The sequence below is a fragment of the Silene latifolia genome, chromosome 5, assembly GCF_048544455.1.
Source record: "Silene latifolia isolate original U9 population chromosome 5, ASM4854445v1, whole genome shotgun sequence".
NCBI classification, from domain to species: domain Eukaryota; kingdom Viridiplantae; phylum Streptophyta; class Magnoliopsida; order Caryophyllales; family Caryophyllaceae; genus Silene; species Silene latifolia.
Window position 1 is genome coordinate 54,207,783 of NC_133530.1, and position 19,143 is coordinate 54,226,925.

Below are 19,143 nucleotides of genomic sequence, written 5' to 3' on the forward strand. Positions count from 1 at the left end.
ATGATGGAAAGAAGGTGAAAGTCTCACAACAAGTTCAAGTTTGTTTTGCAATGGGTCCTTACAAAGATGAGGTTTTGTTCTATGTAGTCCCTATGGATACTTGTCATATTATTTTATGGAGACCATAGCAATTTGATAGAGATGTGACACCTAGAGGTCGAAGCAATGAATATGTTGTATCATCTAATGAAAAGACGAATGTCTTGAGGCCTATGTCGTTTGAAATAGTTTGTGCTATGCATCGTGGTTGTGACAAAAGACCGAATCTAACAATGCTTGCTATGGAAGACGAACTTGAACAAGAGCTTAACACGGAGGAGTTCAAAGACAACCGCATTAATTCTTCCCTAGATTTAAATCGCACACCAATATTTGATGATTATGGTGATGCTCTTGATGATGAAGTTTCAAAGATTGTGAATTTAGACGAGGATGATAATAAAAAAAGCAAAGCAAAAAAAAATTGTTGAAGAATTGGCATTGAACATTTATTCGATTCATAGCAATCTAATTCATGTCAAACCAACGTTGATGAAGGGAAAATATAAATCACGAATGGAATCGTATATAGATGAGCTCTTATATGGTGATAGGGATTATAATCTTACTTTCTTCACTTCGGTGTTAATGGGGAATTATGGAGATGTTGAAGTCAATGATAACTTCTTATTGGGTTCTATGAAGTTTAATGAGTTGTCAAGTTCTTATGTGGTTGGTAATCAAGTACAGATGAATGCTACAACTGTCAAAATATCATCTTGTTCACTTGATCTTGAATATTCCGATGTTAACAAGTTTCTAATTCTTGTGCATGGAGGGTGGAGGGGTGGAAGGCATGAGAGGAGTTTGGAAGCAAACAAGATAGACGAGTTTGAAGTTTGTATCAAAGATGATGAAATAAAACATGATTTAAGTATATTACTATTTCTTATCAACAAATTCGCATCGAGGTTTGTGAAGTTCATATTTGATCCCGGAGGATTGAAGCATCATGAATAGAGGACAATTCCTTTCTAAGGGGGAGGGGATGATGCAAAAATCATGCGGAAAGTTGATGAAATGAAAAGTTTCCAAGAATGCTCAATTGAATGCTCCTGAAAACAGACTCGGTGTCGGTTTCACTCAATTACTTGGATGCCAAGTTTAGTACTTTGCTTGGACACCAAGTAAATTCCATGTATGGAGCTAGAGAAAGTGCATAGACAAGCACAATATTGGTTGTCATATCTTTCCTAATAAGTTCAGTTTTCCTAATTAGTAGTTTATTCGGTTTTAGGAAAGTTTCCTAATTTCCTAAATCCGATCTAGTTTAATTATTATGTTGTTATTTCTTTTAGTTAATTATTCCTAAGATTATAAGGAGTGCATAATAAGGCAATAGAGTTGCCATAGAAAACGTGTTTCACACATATAGGTTAAGAAAAGTCGGTTTAAGGAAGCATGTTTCCTTATTCCTTTTATTAGTCGGTTATTAACCCCTATATAAGGAGGTCTTGTATTGTTATTTTACATATATATATTTAGTGTTTAAGAAATAAAGAAGAAACTTTTCCGTTTACATGATTTATAAACCCTAGGTTCGACGCGTTTCGTTCCAAACCTTGTTCTGGTTTGAAGCGTTTCCGGCATTAACATGATTGTTAGCAATAGGTCGTGTGAATCAATCACCATTGATTGAGTTATAGGTCTAACTCAAGCAAATATCCTTTATTTTATTTTGTTTCGTTTAAATTACAAAAACACATAAAAATTACAGGTTCGAATTTATAATCAGACAGTCATTAAAACCGCTCAAATTGTTCCAGAATCTATAAATTTGACAATCAGACAGTTCCAGCAGCTGTCGAGTTGAATTAATTCTGCTGCAACTCTAACGAATCTTATTCTTTCGAGTAATTTTCGTATCAAAAACAGTAAAGAAACAACGAACCTGAAATTAGGGAACTGGATATTTGCTCTGATTAGACCTATAATCCAACCAATGGTGATCGATGTTGCAAGACCTATTGCTAGTCAATCTAGTTTAAGCTTGAAAACACGTCAGACAGAAATCGGGTTTGGAACGAATGCGTCGAGCTGGAGGCACATTTGTATGCAGCAACAAGCTTCAATTTTAATATCAATATTCAACATCCTGAAATAAGCAATACAAAAGCTCCTTATATAGGAGTTAGGACCGACTCAAAATTGACCTAGAATACAAGCAAACACATGCCAAAACCGAACAAACAACCAACTTTAGAATTTCCTAAAAGAGACTGAAACTTACCTAAAACCGCCTATGACAATATTGCCTTATTTTGTAAATAGGAAGTAAAATAAACTAGCTTATTCTGTAATTAATAAATAAAATATTAAACTAATTACTTGGAAATAACATTCTAAATAATAAGACTAATTTACTAGGATATGATTTCTTTTAGGCAAGAAATCTCGACACCACTTCCTTCGGCGCCAAGTAAAGCGTGAACTAGCGCTTCTTCTGGACGTTTTATTAAACGGTCAATCGATTTGTTCATTTTGATCACTTCCAGTATTATTTCCGTATCAAGAGGAGTGAGATAGAATTTGTTGTGGGAGATAAGGTATTGCTAAAAGTATCTCCTATGAAGGGGGTAATGAGGTTTGGGAAGAGAGGAAAGTTGAGTTAGAAGTTTATTGGACCATATGAGATTTTGGACAGAGTTGGAGAGGTAGCTTATCATTTAGCATTACCTTCAGCTTTGGACAAAGTTCATAACGTGTTCTATGTTTCTCAGTTAAGGAGGTATGTGAGTGATGCTACTCATGAGTTCGAGCATAAGCATGTCGAGATAGATGAGTAATTGTCTTCTGTTGAAGTGCATAAGGAGATTCTGGATAAGAAGGTGAGAAAGACCCGTAATGGTGAGATTGCACAGGTGAAGGTTCTGTGGACTAATCATAACGTGGAGGAAGCTATCTAGAAAGCTGAAACTGTTATGAGAGAAACGTATCCCAATCTCTTTGATTAGATGAGTTGGTTATGGGGACCTAACCCTTCTTTGTAGGGGGGTAGGATATAATAGATAGATATTTTGTTGCATTTTTTTAACATTTTGATAATAAAAGAGATATTTTTGTTGAGTTATAGTTGGTGTTTGTCGTGCTTTTAAATATTTTGGATGAACTTCGGGACGAAATTCATTTTAAGGAGGAAAGACTGTAATAACCCGTATTTGTATGTCTTGGTCAAAGAGTAGTCAACGGTAAAATGTGAAAATGTATTTTTATTAAATTATACTTTACGGAATTATGTTATAAGACGGAATTAATAAAATACGGTGTGGTGTTAGGCGCGTAGAAGTATAAGGGGTAGGTGGTTTCTAGTTAAGACTTATCATATAACAATAGTAATAATAATATTATTATTAAATAAAAAGAAAAAGGGCAACTTCAAGGAAGTTTCTTTGCATCTACCACTCACTTCTATAAATACAAGACCAACCCTCTCCATATGACACTTTTACATAAATCTCACAAATAAAGTTTAGAGATAGAATTAGAAGGAGAAAACTAGAAAGCCTTATCATCTTATTTGTCTCACCATCTAAAGGTAAGAATTATATGACAACGTCTTATAACTAATTCACATTATATTTAATACCGTTGATCATCCCGTTGACCCATGGTGTAACCCCCCTAATTTCCATAATATATTTATTTAATTCATTTTTCTATATTTCGTATTTTATTTTCCAGGAAAATATCCTTCTTTTCTTTTATAGGCTTTTCTAGCTCGAAATCCGATGAAAACCCGCTTTGTCTAGGGGTTTCACGTGTTTTTAGTGAAGATGGGTGAGTTTTGGGCATAAGCTTGGAATAAACCCATGAGTTCTTCTATAAATAAGAGGGGAAACTAAACTCTTGCATTCTTTTTCCACATAATTCTCATAAACCTAAACCTAAGCTCTTCCTCCCTTCTTCTCCCTTTTAGCCCCACGGTTTCTAGTGCTCTAGGGATTCATGCTGCCTATTCTTCTTCGTTCTTCATCGTCATTTGTGCCTTGATTGATCCTACCTCTTGGATCTATCAATCTTCGTCGTAAGTTTTATAGTTTACACATATAATTAATATATATTTATATAAATAGTATATTAATTAGATCTGTTATCTTTGGCACGTGGATAATTCGTTAAAGGCATGGAAGTTGCATGTGGAAAGGACATCTATCTTATGGAAGACGGCCTTTAGGAGTTATATGCTAAAAATATAACTAGGTATTTCTCTTTTAATTGCGTTTTTGCCAATTGATGTGATCAATATGATTTAATAATTGCTTTGTATAATTAAGTACATGTTTGATGATTTATTTTCATGAATAATATGTTTCATATTTTTGTACACATTTTTAATGTCCTAATTATGATACGTGTATTGTTTGTGAGTTGTTACGGGTGTCATGTGCGCAACTAGGGTTCACGAGTGAAACCCTGGAGGCGGCTTGACCTACGGCCAAGAATGATGCCCATGGTTATATCTGAAATTGGTATAACTTTGAAAATATGATTAATTGTTATGGCTGAAGCTAGTAAACCTTGAGTGAAGACTCAAGTTATGGTTGAATGGGGTATAACCTTAGAAATATCAATCAAGGTTATAGCTGAAGCTACTATAACTTTGGAATATGAGTTAAGGTTATAGGTGAGACTAACATAACCCTGGGAATAACTTTAAGTTTTCGTGACAAAGTTATGATTGAGCTTAGTATAACCTCAAGTTGTATATTAAAGTTATAGTCGAGGTAAATGTAACCTCACGCCCACAGTTTATGTTATGACTAAAGTTACTATAACCTTGGTCATTGATACTTGTTTCACATGTTATGTTGTATTCAGTTATAGTATAACAGTATGATTGCTTATGTCATTTGGTTACTCTTGTTTGTATGATAAGTAGGATAGTCAGTGACTAAGTTATACTACCCTATGATAGTGATGTTATGCACACATTTGTACAGTCAGTTATATTATGCATTGTTTATAGGCTGGTTGTATAGTGGCCGGTCGTATTCGGTTTCATCACTTGTCGTCAAAAAATACCTAGACCAAAACAATATTTATAACTTCACAAACTACTCTTAGGGTGTGTTTGGATTGAGAGATTTGGAGGGAAAAGAAAGGGAGGGAGAGTAGGGGATTTAGAATCCCTTGTTTGGATAGAAAATGAGGATAGAGAGGAACGGAGGGGGAGAGATTTGAAGGGATTCAATTTCCCTCCTCCAAGCCTAATAAAAATCTCTCCACAATAAGCAATATTTGTAAGGAAATTGTATCCAAACACCCACACCCCATTCCTCCTCCCCTTCCCTTCTCTCCCTTTCCCTTCCCTCCTTCCCCCTCCCCTCCCTTTCCCTCCACTTTTGTTATCCAAACACACCCTTAGTAAAGAGGTAAGTAAAGGTCGGATCCCAAGGGACGGGTATTGATGTAGGATTTTCGATTGCAAATGGTTGTATCTAAGGGTGTCACAATTTTGGGTTGAGGTAGGAGATCAACTAATCTAATCAACAAGGTAAACAAAGTAATGATAGCAAGCAAGCAAGATGATTAAAATGAGATGTAAATAATTGATTAAAAGCACTAGGGTGTCATGGGTTCATAGGGGGTACATGGGAATTGATCATACAAACATAGTCTCAAATTATGAGCAAGCAATTATTGTTGTGATAGGATCGAGTTGGTTTATGTTTTACAATCCTAGGAAGGTTTGGGTCCCGGAGCCGAATCGATTAGATTGTACAACACCTACAAGTCGACTTAATCCTCCCTATTCAACTATATGCATGGTCTAATGAGACTCGAGTTTGTTTATGTCTTACAAGTCTCATTGAATAGATAAGTGATGGGTAAAAAATGCAAGGATTCATAGGCTCGCATTTCATCAAACATAACATGTGCATAAGTTGAAATCACAACAAGCAAGCAAATAAATTATGTGAACATATTAGATTAAGCATGAATCATATCCCATGTTGGTTTCCCCTAATTATCCATTAACCCTAGCTAAGAGACTACTCACTCATTATCAAGTTTAACATGCTAACAAGATTGTCAATCATATTAACAAGGTAAAACATGATGAATGAATGGAAATGATTAACAATAATTAAAGCAAGGATTAAGAGAATTATACCTATGGAGATTCCACAATTATAAAGCAAAAGAATAATAGAAGTACTTGATGATTGATGAAAGGTTGTCAATCTCCCAATAATACCCAAATAATCTTCAATTATCCAAAATAAAAGATGAACAATAGAGAAATTAAGGAAAGATTAAGAGATGAGATTTGTATTAATGCTAAATTAAGAGTTGATTACAAGATTAAGATAGGATTAAGATGATATTAAGAGAGCATGCTAATCTAAGTAGTACAAAGGGGTATTTATACTAAAGATTAGGTACAAGAATTAGGGTTACTTAGGGCTTAAATGACTATTAACACCCTTAAGAAAAGTTGAGGAAGTGCTCCTCTCCAAGGAGATGCTCCTCTCTATTTTGGTGGTCCCCAAAGTATATGCCCGTCTCAAGCGGCTTGGCAAGAGAGACGTGGGTTTCAACAAGGGAATTCGAGCGGATCAAGGGAGAGACACTTGGATTCTTTGGCCTCAAGACGAGCGTCTTGGCATCGGGACACTCAGATCAAAGCAGGGAGGCGCTCGGGTTGGGTAGGGAGCCGCTCGGATCCTGGCAGGGAGACGCTCGTCCTGGGTAGGGAGACGCTCGGATCCTAGATCAGCAACTTCTCTTTTCTTCTTTCCTCAACAATCCTCAGGGATCTTGTTGGGGATGGAAGGATCCTTTTCATCATTGCCCAATTTACCTTATTTCCTACATAGGCCTTCTAGTATTGTCTTCCCTTTGATGCTTGGTCATTGAATTCGATCAATTTAACTCCATTTTGCCACGAAAATGCAAGGTATGCGCTCCTTTCCTACAAAAGGGACAATTCCTCAAAGAATATGCAAAACGAGATTCTAAAGATAGTAAATGACCTAATTATGCACTAAAAAGCATAAGAACGAGGCTAATTTGGGGACTAAATATGCTCAAATATGAGTCACATCAAATATCCCCAAACCGAACCTTTGCTCGTCCCGAGTAAAGAGGTGAGAAAAATTAGGACCTTTATTCAAACTAACCTACTAATATAGCCGATGTGAGACAATTAGCGGGTCTCACTCCACCCCTTCAACTCACAACAAGACAACCATGAGGTAGGATGCCTTCTTGCAAGACAAGGTGAGCTTGCCAAAATGGCGACACATCCAAGCTTTAAAGCACACAAAACAAGAAATGGATGTATCTACAAAAATGAATAGCCACTTTCCTCATCTAAGTGGCGGAAATTATCCATAGGGGAAGAAATCTAAGGGTACACACTCTATTAGAGTTACGGTTTCTTCAAACTACTAAGCCTAGAAGGATACCAATAAATCACCTCCAAGTTGTGTCAAGCTAGGGTACCTTTGTCCTCAATTGTTAAATGCTTTTGTCAAGAGTAGACTCCCTATGGTGTTAGAAATACTGGAGGATCGCGGAATTCCCCTTCTTGCCTAGACAAGAAGAAGGGTCGTCCCCTCTCTACCATGCACAAAAGTGGATACGATGGATAAGGGATCAATAGAATCTTGAGTTTCATATAGGAGTTTACTTTTTGTTGTTTTCCCCCCAATTTGTGGCATTTGACATTTTGAGAACATTTCTTTTGCCATTTCTTTTTGATGTTTGGCAATTTCAACACTTGACAATTTTTCAACTTTTTGCATTTCTTTTTGAACATTTTCAAAGTCACCCCAATTAGTAACGAGGGTGCCTTGTATTTGAAACATAGGAGTTTTCATTTTTGTTACTCCTCTTTTCTTTTGATGAAATTGCAAACTTTTTCTTTTCTTTTTCTTTGCTTGAACTCGAATTTTGAACATATTTGTGCCCATTCCCTTTGATGACAAAATGTGGTAGAACATAGATGATGGTTGCATGGATTCAAGGGTCACCTTGGAATAAACGGTAGCCAAGGAGTTATCACACCACAAGGTACTCTTGACTAGGCCTTAATCCATGGGTCAAAGGATACTAGCATGACACATCCTAGGCTGTTTTACAAATATTCTAACAAGCAAAGTTTTAAGAAGAAAAAGTATCTACAAGGGCCTTATATACACTTATCAATCTTCCCAAATAGACATTTTCACAAAATTTTCCTAAATGTAACTATATGCCATGATGCAACTAACATTTATACAACCTAATGCATATGCTTCTACCAACTAGTATGCCAAATAATCTAAATGCAATCCTAAATTCACATTGTTTATACTGCATCAATCAAAATAAAGCCACATAGTCATTAACATAGAAAGGAACAAGGAGATTGTAAAGATCATACCATGCGGTCTTCAATATCCTCATGTCTCGGATGTGGCATAGTCGATCAATGTGAACAAGGATGAACAAACAATATATACAAGACTACACTATAAAGGAAATGAACATGTTTTTGGATTTTTGCATTTTTTTGGTTTTTGTTTTTGTGAAAAGAAAAGACATGTTTTTGTATTTTTAAAAAATTTTCAAATTTTTATCATTTTTGTTTTTAAAGTCAAGTTAGAATTTCCCATCCCCACACTAGTATGGGCATTGTCCTCAATGGCCAAAACGATAGGAAAATATGCAAGCTATATGAAATGCATGATTCCTAAACTAAATGCAAATTATATGACATATAAACAAAAGTGAATGCAAACTATGCTATGCTATATGATGCATGAGGTTTTGTTTGGGTTGGAGAGCATAATTTAGATTAACTCCCAATGCGTATGCATAAACTTCCCCAAACCAAAATAGACACTATTTCTAATATCAAAAATTGGAGGAGTTCATGCATAAGGATGAATGCATGAAACTACAATTGTCATTTTGGATTTTGAAATGCGGGAACAATAAAAGAAACACCTCAAAGGGACCGAGGTGTTAGTCCTCTAGATGATGCTAGGACTCTAAATTATGATCAAGATAAAATTATATAAAAACAAGAGAATTAGACAAACCTTAAAGGAGGTGTAGGAAACTCACAAAGTAATGTGGCATCCTCCCAAGAGCTTGCTAGTCCTCAATCTTCGCCCATGGCGTCATCATCATCGTCTCCATCATCATCACAAACGTCACTAGAATCATTATCAACCTCCATAGATGCGGAGTCATCATCACTCTCACTTGAACTTCCTTCCTCTTCCTCACTACCCTCTTCTTCTTGTTCATCTTCATTCTCTTCACCTTCTTGGCCACCACTCTCAACAACAATAGCCTCTTCTTCACCCAAGCTAACACCCGTAGAAGCACTAGGAAAGAAAACTTCCTTATCCGCCCAACTAGGCAAAGGACAAGATGGGTCAAGAATCCCTTGCCTAGCTAGATGTAAGAGGGGCGGATATTGTGCTCTATAAGCATTGACTCTATACTAATAAGCTTGCTTATGCATGTGTTGTATCAAAAGAGTCAAATAATCACTCCCTACCGTAACATTTTTGGGTCGAAACTCATGGTAGGTGAATGGATAGGGTGGGGTGATAATAGAGGAGGAAGGCTCGGCAATGTCCTCCCCTTGGTGTTGTATGATGTGATTGGCTTCCTTGGAGAGTGGGAGAAGGTAATGTGGCCTATGGACATTGAGTCGGCAAATCTTGCTTGGTAAAGTAAAGGTCTTGGCATCTTTTGTTAACCACTCAAATTTGTTGTCAAGATTGTCATTCTTGAGCCATTTGAACTTGTAAACCATAGTGGGTAGGTCAATGAGGTGGTCTCCTTTAACCGTCTTATAAGTACCATCTTTGTTAAAGTTCCGGTTGAAGTGTTTTGCCAAAAAAGTTACCAATCCTCCATTGACAATACAAGCCGTACCTTCCTTACCTTGGTCGACCTTAAGCCATCTTTTAATCAAGAGTTGAAGAATGTTGTACCTTGTGGTGAACTCTCTACCAATATTCAAGGTTGACTTGAAATAGACAAAATCAAGCTCGATGAAGTGGTTTGTACCCTTTATAGCAATCAAAGTGTGCCCAATAACCTTATGCCACACCCTTATGGCCGGATGATGGACATAAAGGGCACGACAATCATGGTAAGACATAAACTTCCTTCCGGTAATGGCCTTCCATAAGGGAGCGGGATCATATTTTGTTACGGGCTTCTTCATAAAGGTCGAGTCATTGCTAAGGCCGAAAACTTTCCCAAAAGCATCAAAAGACATTTTCCTATTGACATTCTCAAGGCGAAATTCAATGTTTGTTCGAGTCTCCACCTTCGTAACTTTCAATGAGCTTAAAAACTCCAAGATGAGGGATGGGTATGTCAACTCTTGCATATTAAACAAAGTAAGCAATCCTATGGACTCAAAGAAATTCTTTGTTTGTTCAAAGACACCTAATTTGGTCAAGGTCTCTTGGCATATAAACTTGGTGGGTACAAAAGATTTCTTGGCAAGGGATGCAAATTTCTCCCTATGAGAGTCGGAAGTGAAAATTACCTCCGGATAATCATCTAATTGTTCAACAACCGGAGTAGAAGTAGTGGCCTCCATAGGGGGAATAGACTCTTGAATTTCCATGCTTGCACTTTGAACCACCAAAGCCTTTGATGCTTGAAGAACTTGTAGAGATTGTTGTCTTTTGGAAAGTGTTTTCTTTATAGGTGCCTTGCTTCCACCTTTTGTCCTAGCCATCTTCTCCTTGTATGTAGTAACATTAAAGATAAGCTTGAATTCTTCAAATTTCTATAAGCCCCAAATCGATTTAGGATTGTTGAATTTTTGCCTTATATCCTAAAAATCGATTCGAATGTTGAAGATTATGGTGTTTTAATTTCTTGTTGTTGACAAAGGAGTGATTTGTTTGAGTTTTGAGGGAGTTTGGAATTGATTTAGGTGAGTTTGGTTGAGAAATTTGATTTTGGTGGATGGAGGGTTTGAGGGTTTGGAGGGTTTAGGAGATGTGTTTATGTTTTGAAGGAGTAAAATGAATTAGGAAAGTTGGGGTTTTAATCCCGTTGGATTTGAAAATCAGGGGGAGACGAGCGGCTTTCTGGTAAGACGCTCGGATTCTGCCTCTGCTTGTTGCAAAAATAAGACCATGTGGAGACGAGCGGATTCTGGGGAAGACGGGCGTCTTCTGGAATGAAGATGAGCGGATTCGTCTGAAGACGCTCGGATTCTGTGACAGGAAGAAATCCCAAAGTTTTTGCAGCAGTAAGACGAGCGGATTCCTGGGAAGACGAGCGTCTTGACTGAGATGAGCGGATTCTGTTTGGAGACGCTCGGATTCTCAGTCAGAACAAAAGTTTCTTTTTCAGCGCTCTCAGGACGAGCGGCTTATGCCCAGGACACTTGGATTATGCTCAAGACGGGCGGATTTTCTTTTGGCCGCTCGGATTGTCCCTGTACTACACGGATTCAGTTCCATCCGTGAGCATTTCATAACCCGTGTCTTTTACTCTTCATTCCTTTTTTTTCTTCATTGTGGGGGCACTACAAAGGCTTGGATAGCCTAGGCAATTTCCCATCCCCACACTATTTCAACATACTACACATCAATAATCATATGAGTCCCTCCCTCACTTCCTCTCAAAATGATGAAAATCTTGATCAAGGCATAAAAATACAAATCCAAAATTGACAAAAATGCAATATAATAAGTAAAATGCAAGTTAAGGGGTTAGAATATTTACAAATAGTGGTTTTAGGGAGGACTCCACCAAACTCTCATTCATATGAGATGTCAAGGGGGCATAGCCAAGGTGTTGTTGATGTTGCTCAACACCTTGAAGAAGTAGTCAAAAGCTTGTTCATTGTTATAATAAAGATCTTCAATAGACCTTTGCACTTGTTGTTCTTAATTATGGTCTTGGGTCATAGCATTGCCAATGTAAGGATGATTGAATAACCCTTCAAACTCATCATCCCAAAGACCGCAAACTTCACTAGCTTATTCCCCAATAGTATCGTGAGTTGATGGAAACAACTCCTCTTTCTTCTTGTCATCATGGCCAATGACGCCTTCTTCATTGCTTATCATTGGTGAGCTTTTCAAGCTCTCATTGTTGGAACTTCCTTGCTTTTTAGATGGAGCATCTTTCACTTTCTTCTTCCATATGGGTGGTGATTCATTACCCATAGCTTGTTCTTTGCATTGAGATGCTAACTTCTTCCTATCACTTTTTCAGCTATAATGATCAACCATGAAGCATGGCTCATGCAATCGGGGAGCTCTCATTGTCTTGTCCAGATTAAAAGTGATCGTTTCATCTCCCACTTCAAGAGTAAGCTCTCCATGTTTCACATCAATCACCGCTCCCGCGGTGTGCAAGAAAGGTCTTCCTAAGATAATAGGAATGTTGGAATCCTCCTCCATATAAACAATGACAAAGTCTACCGGGATGAAAAACTTGCCAGTTCTTATGGGCACATCTTGCCATACCCCTAAAGGTATCTTTGTTGATCGATCCGCCATTTGAAGCATGATATTGGTGCACTTAAGCTCTCCCATTCCTAGCCTCTTGCATACCGAGTATGGCATGACACTTACACTTGCTCCAAGGTCACACAAAGCTTTGTTGATTGTAGTGTCACCAATAGTGCATGGAATAGAGAAGCTTCCCGGATCTTTGAGTTTTGGAGGTGAACTTCCTTGAAGAATAGCACTACTTAATTTTGTGAAAGCAATAGTCTCAAGTTTCCGGATGGATTTATTCTTCGTAAGAATATCTTTCATGTACTTTGCATAGACCGGAACATGATTAATCAATTCGGTGAATGGGATTGAGACTTCCAAGTTCTTCACAATTTCCATGAACTTGCCAAGTTGCTCATCAAACTTAAGCTTAGCTTGACGACTTGGGAATGGAAGCCTAATCACAATAAGCTCTTTCTCCTTAGCCCTCTCTTCATTCTTCTTTGAAACTTCTTGGATGGTGGGTTCTTCTTCCTTAGAGTTTTCAACAACTCTTTATTTGCCACTAGCCTCCACAATGTCTTCCTCAATTTGCTTCTTTGGTCCTTCATAACTAGTACCACTCCTCAAATGGATGGCACTCACCGATTCATGTCTTAGGGGATTACCTTGAGGTGGTAATTGCCCCTTTTGTCTTTGAGAACTAGAAGATGATAATTGAGACATTTGGGTTTCTAACATTTTGGTGTGGGCTAGGATGTTGTTGATGGTGATGTCCTTTTCTTGACTATCCTTTTGCATTTGAGTGAAAAATTATTGTTGGTTCTTTTGCATTTGGAGGACCGCTTTTTGAACATCAAAACCTTGGTCATTTGTTTGATTGTATGGAGGTTGGTTTTGATAACTTTGGTTTGATTGTAAAAGGGTCTTTGAGCTTGGTTTCTCATTGGAGGTGGGGTGTATGTCGGTTGAGGGTTTTGGACATTTTGGCTTTTGTATGAGAGGTTGGGATGGAATTTGGTGTTTTCATTGTAATAGTTGGAATAAGGGGTGCCACTCTTGTATGCTTGGAAAGCATTCACTTGTTCGCTTGATCCCCTACATTCACTTTGATCATGTCCCAAAGTTCCACAATTCTCACATACTCTACTTGAAGATGCCACCATAGCATTGACATGTTGCTTAGGTGATTTGGAGGCTTCTTCAAGTTTAGCCATAGCCTTCTCACACTTCAAGTTAATGGTATCAATATGTGCACTAAGTTGAGCACCCAATTGAGTAATGAAGTCCACTTCATGCTTTCCTCCTCTAGTAGCCTTCCGATTCCTACTATATTGTGAGTTATGGACCGCCATTTCTTCAATCTTGTTCCATGTTTGATTGTCATTAACTTCGGTAAACATACCATTGGATCCCATATTGAGGATGTTTCGGGAGTCTTCATATAGACCGTTCCAAAATTGTTGCACAAGAAACCACTCGTTAAGTCCATGGTGTGGACAAGATCGACAAGTGTCCTTGAATCTCTCCCATGCTTCATATAAAGATTCTTCATCCCTTTGTTTGAACCCAATGATTTGGGCTCTCAACATATTAGTCTTTTCCGGAGGATAGAATTTCTTGTAAAAAGCAAGTGCCAATTTCTTCCAAGAGTCAATACCAAGAGTAGCCTTATTTAGGCTCCTCAACCATTGTTTCGCGGAACCAATCAAAGAGAAAGGAAATAAGACCCATTAGATTTGGTCTTGAGTAACACCGGTTTGAGAAATCGCATCACAATAATCACAAAAACTCTCCATATGAGAATGAGGGTCTTCACTAGGCATCCCTACAAATTGACTTCTCTCAACTAGTTGTATAAATGAGGATTTTGCAATGAAATTACGGGTTAAATGTTGTGGTGTAGGAGTACCATTGGGTAGGTTCTCCTCGGTTGGTACGGAATGTGATGAGAATTTAGGCATTGTAGGTTGATTTTGTGGTTGGTTTTGTGTTGGGTTATCCTCTCCTTTTCTTGCAAAAGGGTTGGTAAACTTAATGTTTGGTTGAATGTCCACAACTTCACCAATACCTCTCAGAGTATTTCTAGCAAGTCTTCTATTGTGGGTCAAAGTTCTTTCAATTTCAAGATCAATAGGTAACAAGTTACCTTGTGATCTTCTAGACATGCAAAATATCAAACAACTTGAAAAAAATTAGAAAAAACCTTGAGGAGTTTGATTTCCCTAAGGTAAAGAAAGATACAACAAAAAGCAATCAAAGAAAATCAAATCAAGTTAACACCGTCCCCGGCAACGGCGCCATTTTTGGTCGGTCGGATTCGGTTTCGTCACTTGTCGTCAAAAGTTACCTAGACCAAAACCATATTTATAACTTCACAAACTACTCTTAGTAAAGAGGTAAGTAAAGGTCGGATCTCAAGGGACGGGTATTGATGTAGGATTTTCGTTTACAAATGGTTGTATCTAAGGGTCTCACAATTTTGGGTTGAGGTAGGAGATCAACTAAACTAATCAACAAGGTAAACAAGGTAATGAAAGCAAGCAAGCAAGATGATTAAAATGAGATGTAAACAATTGATTAAAAGCACTAGGGTGTCATGGGTTCATAGGGGGTACATGGGAATTGATCATACATACATATTCTCAAATTATGAGCAAGCAATTATTATTGTGATAGGATCGAGTTGGTTTATGTCTTACAATCCTAGGAAGGTTTGGGTCCCGGAGCCGAATCGATTAGATTGTACAACACCTACAAGTCGACTTAATCCTCTCTAGTCAACTATATGCATGGTCTAATGAGACTCGAGTTGGTTTATGTCTTACAAGTCTCATTAAATAGATAAGTGATGGGTAAAAAAATGTAAGGATTCATAGGCTCGCATTTCATCAAACATAACATGTGCATAAGTTGAAATCACAACAAGCAAGCAAATAAATTATGTGAACATATTAGATTAAGCATGAATCATATCCCATGTTGGTTTCCCCTAATTACTCATTAACCCTAGCTAAGAGACTACTCACTCATTATCAAGTTTAACATGCTAACAAGGTTGTCAATCATATTAACAAGGCAAAACATGATGAATGAATGGAAATGATTAACAATAATTAAAGCAAGGATTAAGAGAATTATACCTATGGAGATTCCACAATTATAAAGCAAAATAATAATAGAAGTACTTGATGATTGATGGAAGGTTGTCAATCTCCCAATAATACCCAAATAATCTTCAATTACCCAAAATAAAAGATGAACAATAGAGAAATTAAGGAGAGATTAAGAGATGAGATTTGTATTAATGCTAAATTAAGAGTTGATTACAAGATTAAGATAGGATTAAGATGATATTAAGAGAGCATGCTAATCTAAGTAGTACAAAGGGGTATTTATACTAAAGATTAGGTACAAGAATTAGGGTTACTTAGGGCTTAAATGACTATTAAGACCCTTAAGAAAAGGTGAGGAAGTGCTCCTCTCCAAGAAGATGCTCCTCTCCGTTTTGGCGGTCCCCAAAACATATGCTCGTCCCGAGCGGCTTGGCAACAGAGACGTGGGTTTCTGCAAGGGAATCCGAGTTGATCAAGGGAGAGACGCTCGGATTCTTTGGCCTCAAGACGAGCTTCTTGGCATCGGGACGCTCAGATCACAGCAGGGAGACGCTCGGATTGGGCAGGGAGCCGCTCGGATCCTGGCAGGGAGACGCTCGTCCTGGGTAGGGAGACGCTCGGATCCTAGATCAGCAACTTCTCTTTTCTTCTTTCCTCAACAATCCTCGGGGATCTTGTTGGGGATGCAAGGATCTTTTTCATCATTGCCCAATTTACTTTATTTCCTACATAGGCCTTCTAGTATTGTCTTCCCTTTGATGCTTGGTCATTGAGTTCGATCAATTTAGCTCCATTTTGCCACGAAAATGCAAGGTTTGCGCTCCTTTCCTACAAAAGGGACAATTCCTCAAAGAATATGCAAAACGAGATTCTAAAGATAGTAAATGACCCAATTATGCACTAAAAAGCATAAGAACGAGGCTAATTTGGGGACTAAATATGCTCAAATATGAGTCACATCATATAGATGACGGGAGGTATCAGTTATATACCGAACATAATGAACTAGCGCTACCCTTCGGGAATTTGTTTTTTGTCTACGGGGGTAGCAGAGGTAGTTGTTATACGCTCTGTTCCCCGAGTGTTGTTCGGTGTACAGTTATTGCACTCAGAGTGTGGCCAGGTCTTTGACATATAGGCAAGTGGTTATACACTATACATAGTATCGGTGATGCAGTTGTTATATGATCCACACTGATGGAGGCACTTGTTATATGCTCCGTCCGTTCAGAGGCAGTTGTTATACGCTCTGACAGTTAGAGGCAGTTGTTATATGCTCTAACTGCGTTTATTTTATACACCTTGCCTATGACTAGAGGCAGTTGTTATATGCTCTAGTAGGTTGTTTGGGTCGGTCACATCATACGTCGTTACGATGGTTTCATGATGTTCATGATGTTGTTATGTGTTTATGTTATGCATCATCATATGCTGTTTGACTTGGAGTTAACATTTCAAATGATTGTATTATTATGCCATTGTCTGGGGGTAAGTTGATGTCGTGTTTTCATGAGAATAGATGGTCTCGAGAATAGATGGTCTCACATGTTTACTAGTTTTGCATTTCAACTGTTATTGATTGATGGTTATATTCACTTGTTGTAGCCATGTCTGGGAGAGCATCTTATTGTTGACCCCTCATTCTCAGGATGTTCGGGTCGTATGCTCGTCGTTGTTTGGATGATGTTGTTTGGGATGCATCAAAGGGCGAGACGAATAATAAACTAGGATTTGCTTTCATTTCGGTCGAGATACATTTAATAATGTAATAACTTTGGGCTTGGATTTAATTCCAAACCGGATTTGGTCAGGTGTTTTCGCCACCTAGACCTTGTTACCCTTGTTATACTCTTATTATTCTTTTATAATATATTTTCCTTTGTTGCATAATCCGGGTTGTTACAGTTGCTATCAGAGTAAACACGCTCCTAACTCTCTCTTAGTTATGACTAAAATAAATGGCCTAGTTAATGAGTGAGAGTAAATGGGGTAGAAGCCAATAGGATTTGTTGGTTTTATTATGTTTGTATAGTGTATGAGTAGTTGTTTGGAGTGGTACTTAGGTTCTACCACTTTTAACGAACATTCGTTATTGTATATGGATCGCAACGGAAATGGTGAGACTGATGTTGATGGCATCAGGAGACTTGATGTAACACCCCTCATTTTTGGCTAATTAAAAACTTATAATTATATACAATACTGAGCCAAAATAGAGAGGTATTATAATCAATATACAAAGTTCGTCTTACAAATTACAAATTCTTTATAAAGAATGAAATAAAACTTTTACAAATCTTTAAATAAAATCTCGTCTTGATATAAAATCCTTTTTGAACTGCAGTGGAAGTAACCTGAAAGCAAAACCAGAAGACAGAAAGGACTACCCCCATGACGAGTAGCCCCGAAGGGAGAAAACACGTCAGCCAGAAAGCTGAGTAACAGATAATACCTCAATATAAGCAGAATAGTTTTTGGTCATGGCGTGGAAACAGAAACATGTAAAAATAAAAATAAATAGAGAGAATAATAAAAGCACTCCTCGTTACCTAATCACAACCTCGAACTTACTCCACTATATTCCTCTAATAGAGCTCTTATTTCATTCCTCAATAATTAATTAACCAAGTCTGAGCTTATTACTCCGTCTCACTCATTACTCCGTCTCATGTTATCACACTCAATAGTAACCAATTATCGTATTCTCATCGTCGACCCTAAGACAAAGACAAGGGGTGAGTGAACTAGTGAATAATACCGCGAAACAATACTTCCATCTCAATATCGATTTCAAACTCGAATAACTCAATAACCATGGTCGCACTGGACCATAAAAATAACTCGGCTCAAAGGCCCCATAACTCATAACTCAATACCAGTAACCAATTTCCATCTCAATTTCAATATCGATATTGTCAAAGGTTCAAAGAACCGTGCTCAACACTTAGAGTGCTAGTCTCTAAGCTACTCACCCACAAGTCGATGTCAAAGGAAATGACACAATAAACATACAATACAAAACAATCCGTAAACTCAAGGCCAATAATCAATACGATGCCAAACGTATACAAATCTTCCATTATCTCTTTACAACTCTCAACTTTACGACACAATCCCAACTATTGCCTATTAACATAATTATAACGATGATGTCAACCTATGTATTCAACCGCTTTCTTTCATGGTACATCTACTTTTATAGCCAACATCCAAATTAACACGGTACCGTCCTATCTACCTCACAATCATAATTTAACATCATTCTAATTGTATAAGCAACTCATTCGTACCCCGTCTCACCAGTGATAAAATTATCTTATCAATAGAAAATATTAACTATCAATATAAAATAACAATTACTAGTATTCAACTCAAATAAGCACATAAGAACCATAAGAAACTAATAACAATTAACATGTAAGCACATAACTTCGAACAATAGTAATAATAATAGGATCGGTAGAATCGTGTTACCTTCGCTTGCAAGGTTAGTCCAAAAACTGCTACCTACAACTAAAATCTAAAGTATGAGGAAACACTTGGTAGATAGGCAGAGGAGTCAC

At 37.6% G+C, this 19,143-nt stretch overlaps 1 non-coding gene across 1 annotated transcript; it reads left to right on the plus strand.

The window, feature by feature from the left end:
* Positions 1 to 13,949: 13,949 nt before the first annotated feature.
* Positions 13,950 to 14,056, plus strand: LOC141658174 (small nucleolar RNA R71). The gene has a single exon (XR_012549076.1). It is a non-coding gene; the product is annotated as a small nucleolar RNA R71 (small nucleolar RNA).
* Positions 14,057 to 19,143: the final 5,087 nt, after the last annotated feature.